Below are 21,884 nucleotides of genomic sequence, written 5' to 3'. Positions count from 1 at the left end.
GCTCAAGGGCCCAATGGCGATGTGACTATTCTGCTGAGGCCCGACCCAGCAACCTTCTGATCACAGATACAGAGGCTTATCCTGCTGAGCCCCAGGCTGTGCCTGAATAAGTCCAAAAATGGTTCCAGAGCACATCAGACAAGCAAAGCATGGATCAACTGGCACCCTGTTCACACTAATTGAAATAGCACTGTACTGTAATAGACCTGATTTGTCCAGGACAGTCACACGAAGGACCAAACACAGCTGGCATTAAGCCAAGCGGCTCTGGCCTTGAGTTACAGCCCCTGACGGTGACGTCCAGCGAGACGAGTGGCAGCGACAATGCAGAGGTCCTGCTAACTATTAATTGCGTCAAAGGGTGCGAGGGGGGGGCTTGGCTCAGATCTGGGTGGGGGTGCCTCTCTGGGCTGTCACTCCTGAGGGTTGTGGGCAGCTTTCAAACACCATCACCCCCTGCCCCCCCAACCACTGCCTCTGTTATGACTAGCTCTCATTAGCCCACAAGCTACTCAAGTGGCATGTTAATTATGCCAACTGCTAATTGGACTGGTGCTGGATGCCCAGATTAGAGTTGATAACTGGTTCTAGTGGCATTTTGGGCTTGACCCATTACATACAACTAAAAATACCCTGATGCTTATTCCTTATTCCAAATCTAGGCAGAGACCGAAGCTTGGATAACTAGGGTCAAACAGCCGAACCCAAAATCCTACCGTCATCCATAAGGATAGACTTCAGTTCCTTAAACGCAGTGCTATTGGCTGGCCTGTGTATTTGGTTCTGATTGGTCAGTTCAGGCCCCAGTGCTGCTTTAGGTGACCTGGTGGGTGCATTTTTGGTTCAGTCTATTAGTAGGAAAACCTTTGATCTATTACAAGAACCTCACAAATGACAAAATCCCTCACCAGCTGTCTGGGTTGTGTTTTTCTCCATTTTTCCATCAGAAAAGATCTGAAGGCTGTTTGTTTCCATTTTCGTGCAGGTTGGCAAACCGTCAACGTCAACAAACCTCTGGGGTCAAACGCTGCGAAAGCCGACAGCAACCGGAGTCCTCACTGAGTCAGACGCGTCGCAAGAGCGTGTGCAGCTTTCAGAAACCCCACCCCCTAGAGCCAGAGACAGCTGTCTATCGAGGGGGGGGTGGGGGTTATTTGGCTGACTCTCTGCACCCAGGCACACTCCAGCCGGACAGTCTGTCAGTGTGATTTCCCAGCATGCACTAGTACGATGAGTCACAGTTAGGCAGGCTTAGCTTAATAAGCCAGATTTTAAAAAGTTGCTATTAAAATTCTTTTGTGCTTAATTTTTTTTGTATAAAAATACAATCAGGGACATCAGTTTTTTATCCACATTTATCCCGACAACAGAACAGACTTGGCTGCCATTTCACAGAAGGTGAAATCATTCATTTATGTATTTTCATTCACACATTAAAGCCTGTCATTAAACATCGGTAGTGTGACTTCATTCTCTGCTGTCAGCCCTTCAAAGAGGTATAGCTTTATTGTTAGGGACTGGACCTAACATCCATTCATGGGTCACCCTACACTGCATCGGGCTCTGTGAGGGCTGGGTTGACGGTCCTTCAATATGTAGTCCCCTTGTCTGCTCAGAATATCTGGTGGGGCAGACTAATGCATTCTGTCTCCTAACGGTCCATGATACCATGCTTTAGGCTGTTCAAAGACTCCTCTTGTGTTGTGTTTTCTGCAGCAGGTAGCGGGTGGGTTTAAAACCTCGAGGAGCACCTGCTGATGTACCTCTGAGCATGAAATCAAACCCAAACCGCTCCAGCAAAAACGTCCATGCGATCGATAAAACTGCCCGCTTTCTTTGAGTAAAGGTGTCAGCCAAGCCGCTGAATGTAACAGTAATGTAAAAGTAATGTAAATGTAACATAAAACTACGCGTGCAATGTCAAGGGGCAGCAGTTCGCGCCAGCAACAGGCATGCAGACCCGAGGAATCTGCAAGGAAAGGGGCAGGACTCCCAAGGCAGTTGGCGCTGAGAAAGCCCTTCTGCGGAGCCGACAGCAGATCTGAAAAGTAAATGGCGTTTATCTGCACTGCCTGTAGCGTCGCTCCAGCTGTAGCAGAGAGGTAGCATATGGCCTAAGCTATGGGAACACCGAGCCTCTTGCCCCTCCTAACCTGGGATATTATTTTTTATCAGGTCGTTATCTTAGCAGTTTTGTTCACTGCGGTGAAAAGCTGCACAGACTCTATGACCATGAACAGAGGAGCATGCCCTGTAGACCAGGAGAGACCTCCTTGAATGGAGAACTTTGGCCTATAGACCAACAGGGGTCAACGTGAAGGGAAGCGCATGGGAAATAAGCCAGCAGAGACCTCTAGGAAGGAAGGAGCATGACCTGTAGACCAGGAGAGACCTCCTTGAATGGAGAACTTTGGCCTATAGACCAACAGGGGTCAACGTGAAGGGAAGCGCATGGGAAATAAGCCAGCAGAGACCTCCAGGAAGGAAGGAGCATGACCTGTAGACCAGGAGAGACCTCCATGAATGGAGAACTTTGGCCTATAGATGAAGACAGACCAACGTGGTGGGAAGAGCATGGAAATAAGCCAGCAGAGACCTCCATGAAGGGAGGAGCATGGGCTGTAGACCAGAAGAGACCGCTGTGAATGGAGAACTTTGGCCTATAAATGAACAGGGACCAAGGTGGAGGGAAGAGCATGGGCAATAGGCCAGCAGAGACCTCCATAAAGGGAGGAGCATCGGCTGTAAACCAGAAGGGACCTCCATGAAGGGAGGATTTTGGCCTAAAGACCAGTAGAGAACAGTGTCGCTAGACAAGCTGTTCAAAGACACATGCCTGGTTGCATGAAAGCCACTTCACTGTCAAAGGCTATTGGCTAGAATCCTGTCAGTTACATTCCATTCCATGTTCATTGGATTAGGCAGACCTTTCAAAAGGCCAATGGCCCTCAACAGCAAGGTCACAACGTCTACCATATAGTGCACAAGTCTGACTGCAGCCAGCCTGCACAAGGGAAGCCCAAGCACACAAGTGCATGCTGGGAAAATATACCAACCCAAAACCTATTTCAAAGCGGCCTTCAGTCGCTGGTTTTCCTTGTGATCCCAAGAAAGATCTATAAAAATGGAAATGAGCACGATAATGCCACAGGGGTGAGTAACTGCATCCCCTGCAGCTAATGGTGGCTTCTGCTCTCCTAGGAAACTGTATGAGAGACAGGGTCCATCCTGACCCCCCATACACAAGCAGCGGGAATAACAAAAGCAGCCTCATGAGCGTCATCCAGGGGTCTGTACACACCCCAGACTATCTGAAATATATATGGGGGGGACCGTGATGTTATTGCAAAGTACCAGAGGTTTCAGTGGCGTTGCAGAGCCTGAGAGGTCAGGGGGCAGAACCCCCCCCCCCAGCACCCATTTCTTGGGAGCATCTCTAAAGGAGCTGTTTACGCCTTGTCATCCATGAGTCCTCCCCTACTGTACCCTGTCCAGCTGGCCTCCTGTCAACACCCCCACCCCCTAAAGTGAGAACCTTTCATCATTTCTTTCATCATCTTGCCAGCCGCCCCACCCCCCCCCCCCCCCCCCCGCCCTCCCAGGCACAGTTTCACATTTCTGTCAACACCTGCAGGTGGACGAACCGGGCATGACGAGATTTCTCGCAGGGGAGTCATTTAGGATGTAAAACAGAGACAAAAAGATACATTGTACCAATAAGACCCTCCTCCCCTCCCCCCCCCCCCCCCGAAGCAAAATAAGTTATCAGCTATCTGCCTACACAGTGCCAGTGCAGGGAATAAAGCTTTGAGGCCATAGTGGACGAGTTTTATCCAATGGGAGCCGACATTATAACAAGCCAACTGGAAACCAGTGGTTGAGAACATCCTAACTCACCATGGATTTCAAGGCTTTTGGTTAAACAGTCAACAAAACAACAAAATGAGACTCAAAATATGTGTCTACGGATCTCGTCCCCTTAAAGGGAACCTTATATGTAAAATGCATAATCACATTTTGCCAGAGGGAGGGGCAGATATGAAACCTGCTCCCAAAATTCAGCTCCTTTTCATGGAAAATACTCGGTTTCCATTCGATTTGTTCTTTTTAATAACAAACATTAACATTCATGACGCAACAACAATAACAGGGAACGGTGACCTTGGATTCGCCCCTCCCCCGCCTTCAATGAATATTAATAGCTATCAAGATAGAAGCGGCTTCGGTAATGAGATCGATATTTCCCATTTAGCTCGGGGACAGAGCACACACAGAGATGGGGTCGCCGTGGCGACACGCCGTCACTCCCAGTTGTCAACGCTGATTTATTTCCCGCGAGCTGTTCAATTTCACATTTCGTCCCCGTCATATCCCCGGCCCGTGATCGCACCACGCTGACCCTGGTAGGGCTTTTGGGGGGGGGGGGGGCTTGGGGTGTGCAGGGAGGGGGATATTGATAAAACAATTATCTGCTCGCCGTTCATTTGATTTTCCATTTCAATTACGGATCACGGAGCCAAAGCAAAAAGATTGTGGCATTGATTTTTTTTTTGCACTGCACCTACAGCGCGTACGCAGGACGCTGCGCCGCGTGACGGAGGCTGGATTTGGCGGGTTTCTCCTTGGCTCCCGCTGCTAAAAGCTTTGGGTTTTACAGCCGGTCCTTAAATCGAACATGAGTGCAATGCTGCAACCAGCTGATGGGGTTTTCAGGGGTAACAAGATGCGGCCTATAAAGCCATAGGGATGGTTGGGTGAGAGCGTATGCTATGTTTGTTTTTTTTTGGGAGGAGGGGGACACTCTAAGCCTAGGGAGTGAGATTAAAAAAAAGGCGATTGTCTCAAACAGACGTATTAAAGGAATGGAATTCGTTACAGGGAGTGTCAGAAAACCCTCGTAGGCTTCGAAAACGGAAACAATGCAGGTCGTGCAGTGTGCCGAGTTTCAGTTGGGTAGATGGGCTGTTTATATGTGTTCCCTTGGCAACCCTCAGGAGTTAACAGGAAGCGGGTCATTTCCACCCAAGACGCACAGGGCCTGACCAGAATCCAGGCACGTAGTTTCCCTGGGCTGTTTGCCACTCTTTGACTGGCCAGCCCGGGAAGGGTGCTGTTTCTCCCCCCTGAAGCAACTGGCAAGCAAAGAAGCTAGACAGATATCGCTATCAGAGAGCCCAAATGTAGAGGAGAAGCCGATAACCTGCCACATTCTCCTGGAACCTCTCACACCTCCGTAATTAACCAGAGTCCCTTTTTACACACAGGTGCGTGTTTGTTATCAGATCATACTAACAATTAAACAAGCAAAAAAAAAAGCAATCTCAGCTGCATCAAACGTAGCAGTAACTACAGTGACCGGATAAAGGCTGAAACTGGAAAAAGAAACATGGGAGCTGTAACTGCAGTGACCGGATAAAGGCTGAAACTGGAAAAATAAACATGGGAGCTGTAACTGCAGTGACCGGATAAAGGCTGAAACTGGAAAAATAAACATGGGAGCTGTAACTCCAGTGACCGGATAAAGGCTGAAACTGGAAAAATAAACATGGGAGCTGTAACTGCAGTGACCAGATAAAGGCTGAAACTGGAAAAATAAACATGGGAGCTGTAACTCCAGTGACCGGATAAAGGCTGAAACTGGAAAAATAAACATGGGAGCTGTAACTCTAGTGACCGGATAAAGGCTGAAACTGGAAAAATAAACATGGGAGCTGTAACTGCAAGCATAATTACAGAAAAGCCTCCTAACTTTCCATAAAATGTAAGTCTCACCGACATGCACCCTCCAGAATTAAGAATTATCCTCAAGGCCAGTTTTAAACATTATATGGGAATGAGACTCACCGCTTTTTCAAGTTTATTTAGATATGAGGACATTGATTCACTTTGCCAGTTAAATCCAGCAAAAATGGAACAAGCGTGAACATGATACGTTATCAAAATAGCGAGAGAGGTGATGTTTCATTGCCTGTTCCAGTCACGTTCTCAAACATAGAGATAAACAGAAGTCATATAAAATGAGTTCCTGTGGTACCTTGCTTCAGAAAACAGTAATAACTAGACTGTGATATAGTGAGACTTTTGAGAAGATACATCTTAGGTGGCTTGAGAATAAGGAAAGGGGTCAGGGAATGGGGGGGGGGGTGCTGATGGCAGGCTCGTCCCTGGCTGATGGAACATTCCAGTTCTGTGCACGGCCTGTTTGGAGGGCAGAGGTCAGTGGGAACTGTGTCACTTGCAACCCCCCTTCTCCCCCCCAAGAGAGAATCTGATGGATCCCCCTGCAGTCAGACAGTCTGCATTTACCCTAAATTCCTTAGGTGCACATCCAAACAGCACGAGATGTGAGCCAAGGCAATTATGCCATGTTGGAACAACTGCGGCTGTTAAGCACAGTAATCGTGAAAAATTGTAGTGATCTGGAAACCCAAGCCGCGGAAGAAATCAAAGGACTCGAGAGTCGCCCTGGAAACCTACCACCCAAGGCAACGCGTTTCGGATCAGCGCGCCGAGAGACTCGGGGGAAATTCTCCAGTTTGACCCCTTCAGAAAGTTCACCATCGGGTCAAAGGTCGGCACTCCTAGTTTAGTGTTCAGAGGCTGAGGAGGTGGTGCGTGAAGGGCCCCCACGCGGCTGTTTTCGGATGTAAAGGGGGTTTAAATCACTAACGAAAGCACAGCCCTTGACAATAAGCTGTTTTCATGCCTGCAGCGGAGGACTGAACATAAGCAAAAAGGCGAATCGAAACGTCGGAAGCATGTCGCAGGATGCGGCGTTTATAATGATTTTCCAGGCTCCCACGTAAATACGAGAAGTAGGCTACGGTCAGGGATCTCTTCTCACTGGCAGATTTGGAAATACCCATAATCCCCTGCTCAGTGAAAAAAAACATACAGTACAGGCAGCAACGAATAAGCTGGAGGCTGTGGCGGCTAATGCTAACGGTTAGGTGTCCCCGGCTGGGTGTGGTGCACGGCGGCTGCTTGCCTTCCTCTTTTTAACACATTTTTCCAAAGCCCGACTTGCACTCTACTCGCACCTCGTCTCTCCATACTACATTAACCCTTGGCAATTGCCTCCCAAATGACCCCATTAAGCTGTAATTGCCTCTGCAGGCCCTGCTCCCTTTCTGCCCCCCCCCCCCCCCCCCCCCCCCCCAACCGTCAGCGTTTCCCTGTTCTGCACCGCGTCTGAAAGCTCCCGACCCCAGGGGCCTGTTCATAACAGCAGGGCCGTCATGTCGACTGACGGGACCGGGCTCACTTGCCTCCTAAGATCGACCCGGATCGACGGACACAGCGTCCGCCAACGGCCCAGATACTGTTACCCGGCCATGTACGTCCGGCGAGACGCGCGGGGGGGGATTTCTGCCAGAGAAAGCAGCCCCTAAATCACTCCTGGGATGATTTTTCAAGCCTCCGAAGATTGTGCCAAAGATGGAACCCAGAGCCGCCGACGATAAATAAACAGAATGAAAGGTTAAACCAACAAGACAACAGAAAACAAACCGAATGAGCGTCCGCTGGGTTCTGGCCCTGCAGCTGGGGCTCCGGCACGGGCTGAAACCGGCGGCTCACCGAGCCAAAACACGACAGCACCTGATGCTCTGCAGGACCCCCGTGATTAATATTTAGGTCCAGCCAGGGGCCCCATTTGGTCACCCCTGTGTCACGGTTCTCCGCCTCCACTGCATCCTGCGCCTGTGAACACTGCCAAGGATAACAGTGCTGGCTAAATTAATAAAATGTGCCGTGCGGTGAAAATCGACAATTAACGACTTAACGACCACTCGGAATCGCATTGGGGTTCCTCCGAGGAACGGCGGTGCGAATCCGGGACACGGACCCACCAAAGCCTGATTTATGCCACAGCTGCTGAGATAACCTGTAGAAAATGTAAACGGCATTAACGGCCTATTAAATGATAAAATTAAATAAAATTAAATAAAATTAAATAAAACAAAGAAGGCCAGTTTCAAAATGCTCATGGTCTGGATTCTGATGTGTAACAGATTGTTGCAGCTCCTTGACTCCCTGTAGCATCCTGTGGTATCACAGCCGGGGGGGCGAGTGAAGGTGGGTCTCCCGCTTGACATCCCGTCTTGCAGCAAAGGAAGGGGGGTGGGGTTGACGGCTGAGGTCGGGGATCCACCACTATCCAGCACACACACACACACCCCCCCCCCCCCCCCCCACCTGCCAAACGCACATCAAGCCTGATCCACTTGCCTCCGTGGGTAACCTGCGATCACACGCGTGTGCGTCTGGGCAGCAGGAGTGGGGGGATGGGGGGGGGGGGGGCATGCTGACAATGATGCATTGCGACTGGTTTCAGGTGTCAGGGAGGGAGCGGGAACAGCGGCATGTCTGGGATTCCGCGCTCAGTCGCTGGTGGAGCCTCCAGACGGGTCTCAAAAACAGGACCTTCCCTGCTGCCCCCCCCCTCCCCCACCGCATTCGTTCCATTGCTGCTTCATTAAACTCAACCTCCTGCCCGCCTCCCACTTCTAATAATAAACTGCGGCCCCGAGTCCTCGCTCCTTTTACCCCCCTTCCCCCCACTCTGTCACCCCCCCCATTTTAACCCACTCGCCCTCCCACGTTGCCCCCTCCACCTCCTCCTCCCATCCTCTCCTCCCCATCGCCATCACCCCCCCACCCTGCCCTCGCCGCTCCCTATCCATTCCCACCTGTTTCTTTTTCCGCATCCCTACTCTGGTTCCTACTCCGCTGCCCCCACAGCTGCCGGGTCTGGATGGACCTCCAAACCCCCCCCCCCCCCCCCCCCCCCATCATGGCTCAGACCACACAGGCCAGTCACGCTCTCATCTGCCCATTTCACAAACGGCAAACATAATCACTTGCAATCCATCCATCCACTTTCCAAAACCGCTTGTCCTACGCGGGGTCCTGGGAGGCTATGGACGCAAGGCATGGAAATAACCCAGGATGGGGTGCCATCCCATTACACACTTACACACCATTCAGTGGCACATACAGACACAGCTACAGGCAATTTGGCAACTCCCGATTAGCTTCAGCATGGTTTTGGATCGTGCGAACCACTGCATCACTGTGCCGCCCTGTATTTTCAGTCCTTTATATTTATTCATAATTGTACTGGAAAAAAATACAAGTTCCAGGACAGCCCAAGATGGTCTGCCCTTTTAAAACACTGCACACAAGGAATGGAAGTCAGTTGGAGGAAGCTTTCCATTAACTGTACCTGAGGACTGCGGACAAAAATAGGCAGAGAAGGTCACCATGGAGACCACCCGCCTTCAGCCAATCACAGAGACCCAGCTACCTAACAAACAAACATATGCGATTCAACCTACCACTGTCTAAAAATAGCCAATTAGAAAATTCCTCTTATTTAATTAAAGGCTAATTCAGTAGCCGAAGAAACTAAATTCTAATGTTTTCCGTGAGGCTTTGTGCAACTGTCATCGTTTTTAATTAATTCTTAATTAAGGCAGATTACACCACAGCTCTCGCCCATCTCTCTTGATATTCTAACGCAATCAATTCAACACCATTTACATGTAATTAATTAAAAGCTTTTTCCTCTCATCCTCAGAAGCATAACAAGGCTCCATTTCTCATTAAGCATCCACAAAGGAGGGGAGAATCACAGGGCGGCGGCGAGCGGATGGCTCTTCTCCAGAACTCAGACCCCAGCACCGGCCTCAGAAAATCCCTCATAAGTCAAGTGAAAAACTGAGTCACATTCCATCATGCAGGTGCAGGCTAGGAGGGGAGAAAGATGACAAAATAAAAGACCCCCCCCCCAAACAAGCTGTTCTTTCAATGTGGTTGGGGCAGTGTACACGCGGGGGCAAACACCACTGGGGGGGGGGGGGGGGTTTCATCGTCGCTAGTGAAGAAGGGATCACTTCCCTTGCACGTCAGGCATGGGGCTTGGGGTGAGATCTCGCAAGGCGTATCAATAAGCCCAATGCAGGACAAGCTCCAAACCCAAGACACTTTGCATGACATGACCATGCCTAATGGGTTGATCGGCACTGACTGTGTGCAAGGTCTGACTCCAGCTTAATGTTCCAGTAGGTACTGTAGTGATTAAGGTCATGGGCATCATGAGGTTGTTGGTTTCAAACCCCCAAACAAGCCTGCAGCATCTGTAGTTTTTGGAAGGGTACTTGCCAAATTATATCCAGCTGTATGAATGAGTAAAATCTGAAAGACTGCCTTATGATGGACTACCATCCCATCTCGGGTATGTTCTGCTTCATGTACTAACGAGGATAAGCTCTATGCTCATTTAGAGGTATATGTCTGAGATGATGACACTAATCACAGGCAGAACTGTTTTAAAATAGCAAGAACTAATAACAATAAATAAGTAGATGTTAAAGAATTTCAGATTGAAAGGCACATCAGAGCATAATGAAATATATAAATATATAACAAAAATAACCACTAAAGGATAAGTGACATGGCTGAGTTTTCCTTGCTCTCATAAATCAGGGATATTTTTTACTTAAGGCAACAGGGGAAAGGTAATTATCAAGAACCAAACTAAATAATGACAGTGCCCAGAAATCAGGGATGGTCTAACCACCGAAATATTTCCACCTCTCCCAAAGCTGGCAGCACTAACTTAACATTGATCTGTGTGCATGGCTTCTGCATGTGCTAACTTAACATTGATGTGTCTGCATGGCTTCTGCATGTGCTAACTTAATGTTGATGTGTGTGCATGGCTTCTGCATGTGCTAACTTAACATTGACCTGTGTGCATGGCTTCTGCATGTGCTAGCTTAACATTGATCTGTGTGCATGGCTTCTGCATGTGCTAACTTAATGTTGATGTGTGTGCATGGCTTCTGCATGTGCTAACTTAACATTGATCTGTGTGCATGGCTTCTGTATGTGCTAGCTTAACATTGATCTGTGTGCATGCCTTCTGCATGTGCTAACTTAACATTGATGTGTGTGCATGGCTTCTGCATGTGCTAACTTAACATTGATCTGTGTGCATGCCTTCTGCATGTGCTAACTTAACATTGATGTGTGTGCATGGCTTCTGCATGTGCTAACTTAACATTGATGTGTGTGCATGGCTTCTGCATGTGCTAACTTAACATTGATCTGTTTGCATGGCTTCTGCTTGTGCTAACTTAACATTGATCTGTGTGCATGGCTTCTGCATGTGCTAACTTAACATTGATGTGTCTGCATGGCTTCTGCTTGTGCTAACTTAACATTGATCTGTGTGCATGGCTTCTGCATGTGGAAACTTAACATTGATCTGTGTGCATGGCTTCTGCATGTGTTAACTTAACATTGATGTGTCTGCATGGCTTCTGCATGTGGAAACTTAACATTGATCTGTCTGCATGGCTTCTGCATGTGCTAACTTAACATTGATCTGTGTGCATGCCTTCTGCATGTGCTAACTTAACGTTGATGTGTGTGCATGGCTTATGCATGTGCTATCTTAACATTGATGTGTCTGCATGGCTTCTGCATGTTGCATGTGCTAACTTAACATTGATGTGTCTGCATGGCTTCTGCTTGTGCTAACTTAATACCGACAGTCTGTATGGCATTTACTCGTGCAAATTTAACGTTGACGGTGTGTGCGGCTTCTGTTTGATATAAATTAACAATGATGGTGTGTATACGGCTTCTGCATCTGCCAACTTAACACTGACAGCATGTTTATGGTTTCTGCTCAGCCCTGAGTTTTACCGTGCAGTAAATGTTTCAGATTCCGAACACAGTACAGGACCACGCTTTACAACAACAGAATGATCTGTGTTGTCTTGCGTCACACATGACACAAGCCTGGACACTAATGGCCAAACCCCATTGCCTGCTTTGTTTTCATGCTCGGTTTCCTTGTGTGGAAGCTTGTGTTTGGCTTTCACCCCTCCCCCATTTACTGCTTAGGGACCACTACATAGCACCAGGGAGGAGCCCCTTTACCAGTTGGCGAGTCGCCTGCCTGCACACCGCTGTCTTACTGAGCTGTTACTGTTGTCGCTGTATCTACCTGTTCCTGACATGCTGGAACGGCCACAACAGGCACCGACAATCATACACGATTTACGATCGCTTAGATCACGTATGGGGGCCGTTCCGAAGCTTAACCGTGCAGAAACTGCACCTCTCGTCGCTGTTTGCGAGCAGCAGGTTTTCAGCTGCTGCCACACAATCTGCTCCTTGGTGCAGCTGTGTTCATTAACACTCACATTAGGTTTTTAAACTTAACTAAAGACTTATTTTTAGGCTTAAAAAGTATTCATCTTAGGATGGCGCCCCACCTTGGGTTGCTCCCTGCCTTATGCCCATAGGCTCTCAGGGTAAGCCCCCCCCCCCCCCCCCCCCCCCCGACCCCCCCGACCCCCCGACCCTGAATAGGATAAGCAGTTCCAGAAAATGGATGGATGGATTATTTATTTATGTATTAAATGTTGTGCAGCACCTTGGTCAATGAAGGTTGTTTTTAATGTGCCTTATAAATAGTTTGCTTGCTCACTTAATAAACCCAGCGCACAAATATATAAAAGACGCTATAATTTAAAGGCTTTCTTGTTGTCGTACATGTGCCATTAATGGTTCTTTATTCTACATCAAGTCCAGACTCCCTGTCAGAAATCCACTGTTTTAGCTAATTTTTCACACTCCTAAGTTTTCCCTTGTCCCCTTTTCTGGGGGTGGGGGTGCCGCAGACTCTGAATTCATTTAACGCCACCACCCCCCCACATCTGCTACTTTCTCAGACACGCTCGCCGTGACACATCCTCCTCAGTGGCCCGGGTGTCCGTGAGGGCTGGGGGGGGGGAGCAGGCGTGAGGGGACCCCCCGTGCAGCGATGTTGGGTTGCCATTACAGCCACCCGAGAGCACATGCACGCAGAGCTGGATCTCAAAAGCAAACAGCCTCATTAGCATTAAATGAATAATCCATTTCTGGCGCCCTTGGGTTCCAGCGGGAAGCGGGGGGCCCGGTCACACTGGCGGGCGTTTACATCAGCTTTCCTGAGTCCGGGTCGTCGTCCTCCAGGCCGCTCACCAGGGCCGCGTACGAAAATCCCGTGGCTTGTTATGAATTAAATATCAGAGACCTTAACGCAACAGCCAATGAGAATTACTTGCCTTATTAAAGCAGCAGAAGACCCTGATTAAAATTTCACTGCGTTGCAGTCTCTCTCTCCACCCCAGTCCTGCTTTAATTCATCACTGCGGCGTAAGGAGAAGCTAGAGCGGCAGCCGCGGAGCCACGCAGCGTCTCAGAGGCTACAGTTTACACCTGAACAGCCTGCTGAGGGATAATAGGGTCCTCCAGTGTCAACGGAGGATGGGTGAAGCACCACCATCAGGAGATGCAACACAACGAAGCAGATCACTGCTCTCTGGACGTCGCTCACCAGACGCCCATGGGATCTCAGACCATGATTTATCCACACCAACCTCTCTCTGAAGACGGTACACAAAGGATCTTTTCAAATAGCACAACAGCAAGGCCCATCCACAAACAGGCAATGTTTTAGCCGCATCTGTTGGATCCTCAGCCACAGGGCCACCAAATGTGACCAAAGGTATCTGTAACATCTTAGGGTCACATTATGCCTAATATCCCTCAGCCAGCTGCTCATCAGGCTCAATCACACCCGTATTCTCGGTTTATGATATAATTACGCTTCCAATGAAGCGTTTTAATTGCATACTTTTATTTCCTGATTTTACCGCTCATTTTAAAAACTAATGCTCTGTTTTACTGTGCATCTTGTTTACAAATTACTCTTCCAACAAACTGCTTCTCGCTGGTTGTTTTCAAGAACAGAAGGGAGAGAAGTGACTGGATAGGAAATGCACCAGCGTACATGCACCATCGCAAAATCGTGAGGTGTTTAGCATGCATCAGAGCGATGCTGGATCTAACAGCCCCCCCCCCCCCCCCCCCCAGGCAGAAAGACTCACCTCCGATACTGGGAGCTAAATGATATGAGTCTATAAATAGCAGCATCATTACCGTGCTTTCTGCCTCACTCTCTTTCTCTCCGCAATCCCACCATCTGACCCTCTTTGTAGTAACATGTGTGGAGGCCACCTCTAGCTCCACAGTGCCGCTGTTGCTGTTGTCACAGGACGCCGATCAGGCTTTCTGGATGTTTCTATGGGGTGTTCTTCTTGTTTCGAAAGCAATTTGATGGGTGTTTCAGCGCTAAAGATGATTGATGATTACCGGCAAAGCTTGATCCAGTGTTCTCTACCACGTAACTAAAACTAGGACAGTGGGTGGTTTAGCAGAAAAGGGATTAAACCTAAACCCAAAAGGTTGACTAGTTTAAGCCTGCCAGAAGGGATATTGCTGTTGTACCTTTGAAGGAGAATGCCGCATGCATTTTTATATCACTTATTTGCCTGGTTAAAAGGCTTATACATTTTACATAAAGAACTACATAGCATAATTATTATGTTAAGATTAATATTAATACAACCCCGGCAGAGTCAGCTACCAGGCAAAGCTAAACAGCTTTTTGGTTCATTCAAGAGTTATCTGTGGAAATCAAATTTCTAATAGTGTTTGAATTTTACATGCGCCTGCTCACAACTCATTCAGGGAAATGAGATCAAAATGTTGAACTCAGATGCTTCTTTGTAAACTTTCAGGTATATGACTTGGGTCCCAATCACTAAATAATATTAAGTGTATATTATGTATAAGCTCATCCATCCATCCATCCATTTTCCACCACTGATTAGGATTAGAATTTAGTGATTAATTGTCATGTCGACACACCACAGCATACAGCGCACAACAATGAAATGTGTCCTCTGCATTTAATACATATGTGACATCGTGACATAGCAGGGGGGGGGCAGCTAATTCAGCATCCAGGGTTCAGGGCCAGGATGAGGGGGCAGCAGTCTAAGCAGGGATGCCCAGACCTCCCTCTCACCAACCACCTCCTCCAGCTCCTCCGGGGGGATACCAAGGCATTCCCAAGCCAGCCGAGGAATACAACCTCTCCAGCATGTCCTGGGATTACCCTGGGGACTCCTCCCGGTTGGACATGCCAAAACACCTCCCCAGGGAGGCATCTTAGATAGATGTGCGAACCACCTCAGCTGGCTCCTTTTGATGTGGAGGAGCAGTGGCTCCTGCTTTGAGCCCTTCCTGAACGTCTGAGCTCCTCACCCCCTCTCTAAGGCTGAGCCCAGACACCCTAAGGAGGAAACTCATTTCTGCCACACTGGAATTGAATGTCTTTACACTGTAACTTTAATTTAAAATAAAGTTGTCCTCCGAAGAGGGGGGGGGGGGGGGGGATATGGTGGGCAGAAAAAAATAAAAATAAAAAAATTGCCATTTGTTCCTGCAATCTCATTCTTTCAGTCATGCTCAAACCTCATGATCACAGGCGAGGGTAAGAATGTAGATTAACCGAAAAATCGAAAACTTTGCCTTCTGCATTCGTGAACAAGACCCTGAGATAGTTGAAGTCCTCAAATTGAGGCAGCGACTCATTCCTCACCAGGAGGCATGTAACCCTTTTCCGCTTGAGAACCATGGCCTAAGACTGTAGTATTATGATCCTCATACTGGCTGCTTCGCACTCAGCCGCAAACCGCCCCAGTGCATGCTGCAGGCCGCAGCTCCACGATGCCAAAAGCACCACAACATCTGCAAGAAACAAAGAGCCAATCCTGAGGCCACCGAACCGGGGGGTCCAACACCCATCGGGAACGAGTCTGACTTTCTGCTGGCAATGCTAACCAAGCTCTCGTTTGTACAGGGATCTGATGGCCCACAACAACTGACCCCGTACCCCTTACTCCCGAGGCACCCCTCGCAGGACCCCCCCGAAGGACACAATTGTTTGCCCTCTCCAAATCCACAAAACACATGTAGACCGGTTGAACAAACTCCCATGAACCCTCCAGAATCCTTATGAGGGTACATTTCATGTCCGGGACGGAATCTGTAATTCAAATACAACCCCAAGAAGAATACCATGACGGACCATGTCACCCCCGCCCAGATTGGAGAGGCTGGGGCCACGCCCCTGGAGCCAGGCCGGGGTGGGGGGGGGGATTGTAAGCGAGCATCTGTTTGCTGAGATTTTACCCATGCGGCTCGGCCGGGCGTAGCCTGAAAGGAGAACATGGGTCTGCCCACCTGTGGGCTCACCGAATGCAGGGGATGCCATGGGGGTCAGGTGACAGTCAAAAGCCGGGGGGCTCGGAGGACTAATCATCAGCTACCAAATCTGGTTATAACCAGCTACTAGTTAAATGGCTCACCGGGCATTTGTGTCGTTTGGTGCTGCTTGCGTAAGTCAAAACTTACGTACATATAATTTACATAAATTATAGATTCTTAAACACCTTTTCCTCACCTGTATTCTTGATCCATGTTGGACCATTTCAGTGGCATCGACGTCCTAAAATCACACACACACCCACACACACACACTACAATCACAATAAAAATAAGGAAGACGATAAATAAACGTGGCGAATGTTTACGGTGGACAAGAAGTGGAGGAAGAAACACATGTGGAAACATGAATGGCGGGGACCTTCCGGAACAAACGGCCAGCTCTAATCCGTCTCTATTTGCCCAGGGTGGGAGGGATTAAAGAATGGCCACGAGCATATGTTTTGGCAGGGTGGGATGTAACAGTGTTGGAATAATTCCATTATCCATCACAACAGGTGAGAATGTGTCTGAGGGCACATCGGAGATGCTGGGAAAGTTCAATTGCCTTGCTAATGTCATCTTTTGCTCCATAAAATATGTGTCATAAATATGGCGGAGGGCGTGGGTGCGTGAAGCTTTTATGCCCTGTGACAATGTTATTGATGGCAATGCTTCATAAGTGGCACTTATTTCATATACACGTGTCAGGGGAAAAAATGCTAACTATTAAAATGGCCGGGGGGTGGGCGGAACGTTTACTTTTTAAAATGAAAATTTAATGTTTCAGCGCCGAGCAGAATCCAGTTAAGCGCGGGGAGCTGGCGGCTAACGAGTCAGAGAGGGAGACGGCCCACACGGGGTCATAGTAGCCCAAGAGGAGGGGGGCTTGACACCGTGGCAACTGACGCCGTGGCGACTGACACCGTGGCGACTGACGCCATGGCGACCAACACCATAGAGATAAGTAAATGCGCTATTATTATCTAAGGTGGGGGCTGGGAACAACAGGTGGCCAGGCAAGGTGATAACTCCCTGACCTTTGACCTCAGCAAACCTGAGCCCAAGCCTGATTTATAAGAGAAGCGATTTTTAAAAAATAAAGCAGAATCTGGATCAAATCTGATATGAATTCTCAGGAGAGCCCAGACTCTGGCCGGCCTTCCACCCCATTCAGTCGTGTCAATGGCAGCTAATTAACATCACAAAAGACACTGTAGCACTGCAGACACCAGCAACGCGGAAACTTGAGAACAAATCTTTATCAGTGTTTTGGAGGGAAACAGCGGTGCTCATCGTTACGGAGATGAGTGTGATGAAACCTTTCTGTTTGTTTGGATTTCATTCAGTAACCAGGCAGGGCTGGACTTAATGGCGGGGGGGGGGGGGGGGGGGGGGGGGTTACAGTTATCCCATTAAAATGGTGAGGGAGACAGTGATTGCGGGACACAGGGAGGTGGGACTTTACTTTGGGGGCACTGTCCTGGCTGGCCAGGCCCGCCTCCTCTGTTATTGTTATTATTATTATCCATCCATCCACCCATTTTCTCTACCCCCTATGCAGGCTTGCGGGGATCCACCAGAGCCTGTCCCAGGAGCTGCAGGCACAACGCAGGGAATAACTCAGGGAGGGCCTCCAAGCCACTGCAGGGCATGCACAAACACACACACACACACACACACGGACACACGGACACACACACACACCATCCATGCACTCATTCAGTGATGTTCCTGACTGATGCTTTAATGAAACGTGACACACAGCTTTATTTTGGGGGATCAACTGTGGTCACGTTTTGCCCTCAAAGGTCCAACAGCATTGCCCTCCTGGTAGCCTCGATCTGGAGCCTCTCGACCGGAGCCCAGCACCGACAGCAATCTGCCACATGTCGGCCCCTCGTCTGCAGGCCCAGCTACCTGTTCCGACGTGTCCTTCACCCACCAAGGCCTCACTCCGCCTCACGGTCCGGACCGTTAAAGTACAAATGAGGAGATAATAAACCAAAGTTCTACAGGCGGAATGAAGTCCCCCCCAGCTGCAAGCTGACGGTCTGCTGTGAGCAGAAACATCTTGGAGTAAACGGGTCCGGCCGAGGGAGACAGCAATTAAATGAAATATGAGCTCATAGGCAAGTAAGAGCTGAGCAGGAATGTGGGGAAGGGGGTGGGGGTTTTGGGTGGGGGGGGGGGTTACATTTGCCAAATGAGATTAGCAAATAAAAGACAATGTCACTGGCTCCTTCAAAGTCGATGTCGTTTGTGGAATCTCTCCTGCAAGGGCCTCTTCCATTATTAATATTACCTCCATTGCCTTGATGGTTCCCTCTGCTTAGTTAATACTTTCCCCTCAAACTAATTGCAGCCCGACCCACATGTACCCTCATCTTCTGTATAAAGCTGGACCGCAGGTTAACCAGCCTTCTGCACCCCACAGCAGCAAGGTCCATCCTGAGCCCGAGGGCCTGAAATCCACGCCGCAGGGTGGGAGGGATTAGGCTTTTGGCTTGTAGCTCAGATGTCCACGCCCCCCCCCCCCCCCCACACACACACACACACACACACACACACACACACACACACACACACACCCCTCCCTTGGCAAACTATCTGCCGATAAACGTAAACTACACGCAGCGTTGCTAGGTCGGCTGTAGGCACTGTCAGGCCACAGCCCCTCCCACTCAGGCTGGCCCGAAGGTAACGCGTCAGCTGTCCCGTGGTCCCGGTTCTGATCGGAAGTGATCTTTTATCGCCAGGAGACCTATGCTCAGTGCCAGTCACTGATGAACAGGAAACCCGTTTGGCAGGAATCCAGACACACACACACGCATACAAGCACACACACACACACACACATATATACACTAGGTACTCCTTCCCACATAGAGCATTCACAATCGATCCTTCCTGCATCTGAAGTCCTCGGTTCCTGCTGGTCCTTTACAGCCCTACCACCCCCCACCCCCCAAACAAAACATTCTGCACAAATTTCTCCATCTAAATACATCCAAGTCCCCATACCCTGACGCGATGGTTCCCCTTTAACCCACATGTTTGCTTTTATTATCTGTGATGAATTTTCAATGTTTTGGTCCCTCTGTCAGTAGAATATTTGACTCCATTTATTCACTTCCTGCACATAGATAAACAAAAATGCAAGAATTATACCAAACAATAACTTTTTTTGTATTTATCCTCAACAAAAACATTGCATTTTATGAGTTAAGTAACTCCTTAATTTGCACTGTCTGGAGCTGTCACTTCTAAACGCACATACATTTGAATATATGAATTGTATGTTGCTTAAGATAATAGTGTCTGCTAAACAAATGTAACATCAAAACAAATGCTACTATTAATAACAGTTATTACAATTCTGGTGCTGAAGGTTATTAGTGTCACTGGCATGTTGCTGATTGGCTGACTATGTCACATGATTACCCAGTCACATTGAGCCAGTTCTTCTTGAATGCGTCCCACAAAGGGCCTTAATCATCTCCGGCCTAGCTGCGCGCTAATTCGTGGTAACTGCCTACCAGCAGGAGTTTCGTCAGCTGGACAAACCGTGAGTGAATTCCAGCGTGGCAGGAGGGGGTGCGGCGCAGATGGCATGGGGTGGGGGGGGGCGAGGGTGTTAGTGGCGACCCTTTAAACACAGCGATTAGCACGTGGTCTAGGGTTCCCTGTCGATCAATAGTGAGGCAAAGATTGGAGGCAGGAGCTGAGGTGACAGGACAGATACCCACCCACCCCATTTCAAGGAGGGGGGGTTCTACGGCCTTCCGGAGCATGCTGGGATGTGAAATTCCTCCTCATTCCGTGGATTAAAGCTTCCCTTTATGGAGCGGGGGCGGGGGGGGGAGGTCCAGCTGATTAAGCTGGAGCAGAAACTGACAGGTGGGTCTATGCCATTCATCCATGCGCCACCCCCCCCCCCCAGCTACTGCTGACGGGATCGAGAAAAGGAGCGAGGGGGCACGGTACTTGGCCCCCCAATCAGAAGGTGAGCGCTGGTCAGCGTCAAGGCAGGGTATGCTTTAAACAATGCGACACCATGGGCCGACGACGGATTTACCGTGTTTACCACGGCTGTACAGCCGACGACAAAGACGGGGAAAAGTCTGCATGACATATAACACACTCTACTGCTCCCGCTAGTGCTGCCCCCAACTTTCGGTGAGACAGCGGCTTGAAGAAAAAAGGCCGAGTTTGGAAAAGAGTAACTTATTTGACATGTCAAAAAAAAAAATAGAAGAAAAGTCTAGGCGAAATTCTAGAAGCTTCCCCGTCCGACCTCCAGATCGGGTTGCGTAAACACAAAGCGAGACAAGGGAGAACAAGGAGCGTCTTCCGAAACAAACAAAAAAACACTCAAATTACAGACAACGAAATGACTGCATGCTGCTACTTAATCTCATTTCTTGCATAATGCCCCCGTCATTAGCATATCAAAGTGAATTAATGCTTCGGAGGCATTAGCGGTGGGACGAGGAAGAACTGCAGCCCTTCAGCTTCTACCTAAACCGCAGTTAGGAGATTTCCAGGACATCCACGCAAACGGGGGGGGCATTTTAAAAGGCTGTTCACTTGACTTAGCGGTACAGGAGTGTGTGTGTGTGTGTGTGTGTGTGTGTGTGTGTGTGTGTGTGTGTGTGTGTGTGTGTGTGTGTGTGTGTGTGTTGGTTAGCATTAATTCAAAGCTTTACTTCCACATTTCTCAGTATAAGCAGCCCTACCCAACACGCGCGTCAGGAGGCTACACCCTCAGCTCAAGGACACAGCCCTTGAGAACTGAAATTTCTCCATTCCAGCTGCTTCCAGCCAATGTCCATCATAACAGCCATGTATAATAATTATTATTATTATTATTATCTTGTACTTTTATCCAATGCAACATGCAATAGAGAGAAAGGCTACGATTTCTATGTGTTCTCGGGACACACATTTTAAGTGCCTCACTGTCTAGCTGCACTTTTACTGGTAGATGAACAGAGGTACATTCTTTTCTCTGGTATTTGACCTTTCGCCGGAAGCCGCTGGTCCTCGTGCAGGCTGTGGTGATAGCTAAGCGGTGTATCTGGGGCGTGGAGAATGTGTTCCGGTCCAGGGCTGGACATATTCAGCTGCGATGTAGTTTAATGGGAAAAGAGATGAGTTTGGAGTGGGTAGGGTGGGGGTGGGGGTGGGGGGGGCGTGACCTGCCCCGCTGATAATGCCACAGGGACTCTCGAGTGGAGAGCTGTGTGCTGCATGGACAGAGGCTGGCAGTGACAGCGGCACTCTTTCCCGGCGGGTGCTAAGTTTCTCTCTCTGTTCCCTAATTCTGAGCACCCCCCCCCCCCCCCCCACGACCTTTTTTAATTAGCCAGCAGTATGACCCAGCAGTTACTGGATGCTGTTAATAGCTCCCCCGCACCCCCCACCTGTAATAACACTCCTTATTTTTTTTGCCCCTTTTATTTTCTTCGACCGTCTTTCTTTCCCTCCGTCACAGATACACACCCCCACAATACAAACATGTGCACGCGCACACTCCATAAAGACCCCCGCATACAAGCAGGCCGTCGCTTACGTGTGGAAACGCGAGCACCAATACGAATGGCTAGGATTCAAATTAAATGTTACGTTTTAAGATATTCGTACCGTACATACAATAACAGACATGTATCCCCAAGGGCTGTCCGTTCCATGTCATACTAACATCAATA

General features: G+C 48.9%; 1 protein-coding gene across 5 annotated transcripts in view; it reads right to left on the bottom strand.

Moving 5' to 3' along the window:
• LOC125746207 (pre-B-cell leukemia transcription factor 3-like) overlaps window positions 1-21,884 on the bottom strand; it is a 60,731-nt gene that overhangs the window by 31,671 nt on the left and 7,176 nt on the right. The gene's annotated exons all lie outside the window — the stretch shown is intronic.

Source organism: Brienomyrus brachyistius, chromosome 7, assembly GCF_023856365.1.
Source record: "Brienomyrus brachyistius isolate T26 chromosome 7, BBRACH_0.4, whole genome shotgun sequence".
In the NCBI taxonomy this organism is placed as follows: Eukaryota; Metazoa; Chordata; class Actinopteri; order Osteoglossiformes; family Mormyridae; genus Brienomyrus; species Brienomyrus brachyistius.
This window is presented reverse-complemented; position numbering and strand designations above follow the sequence as displayed.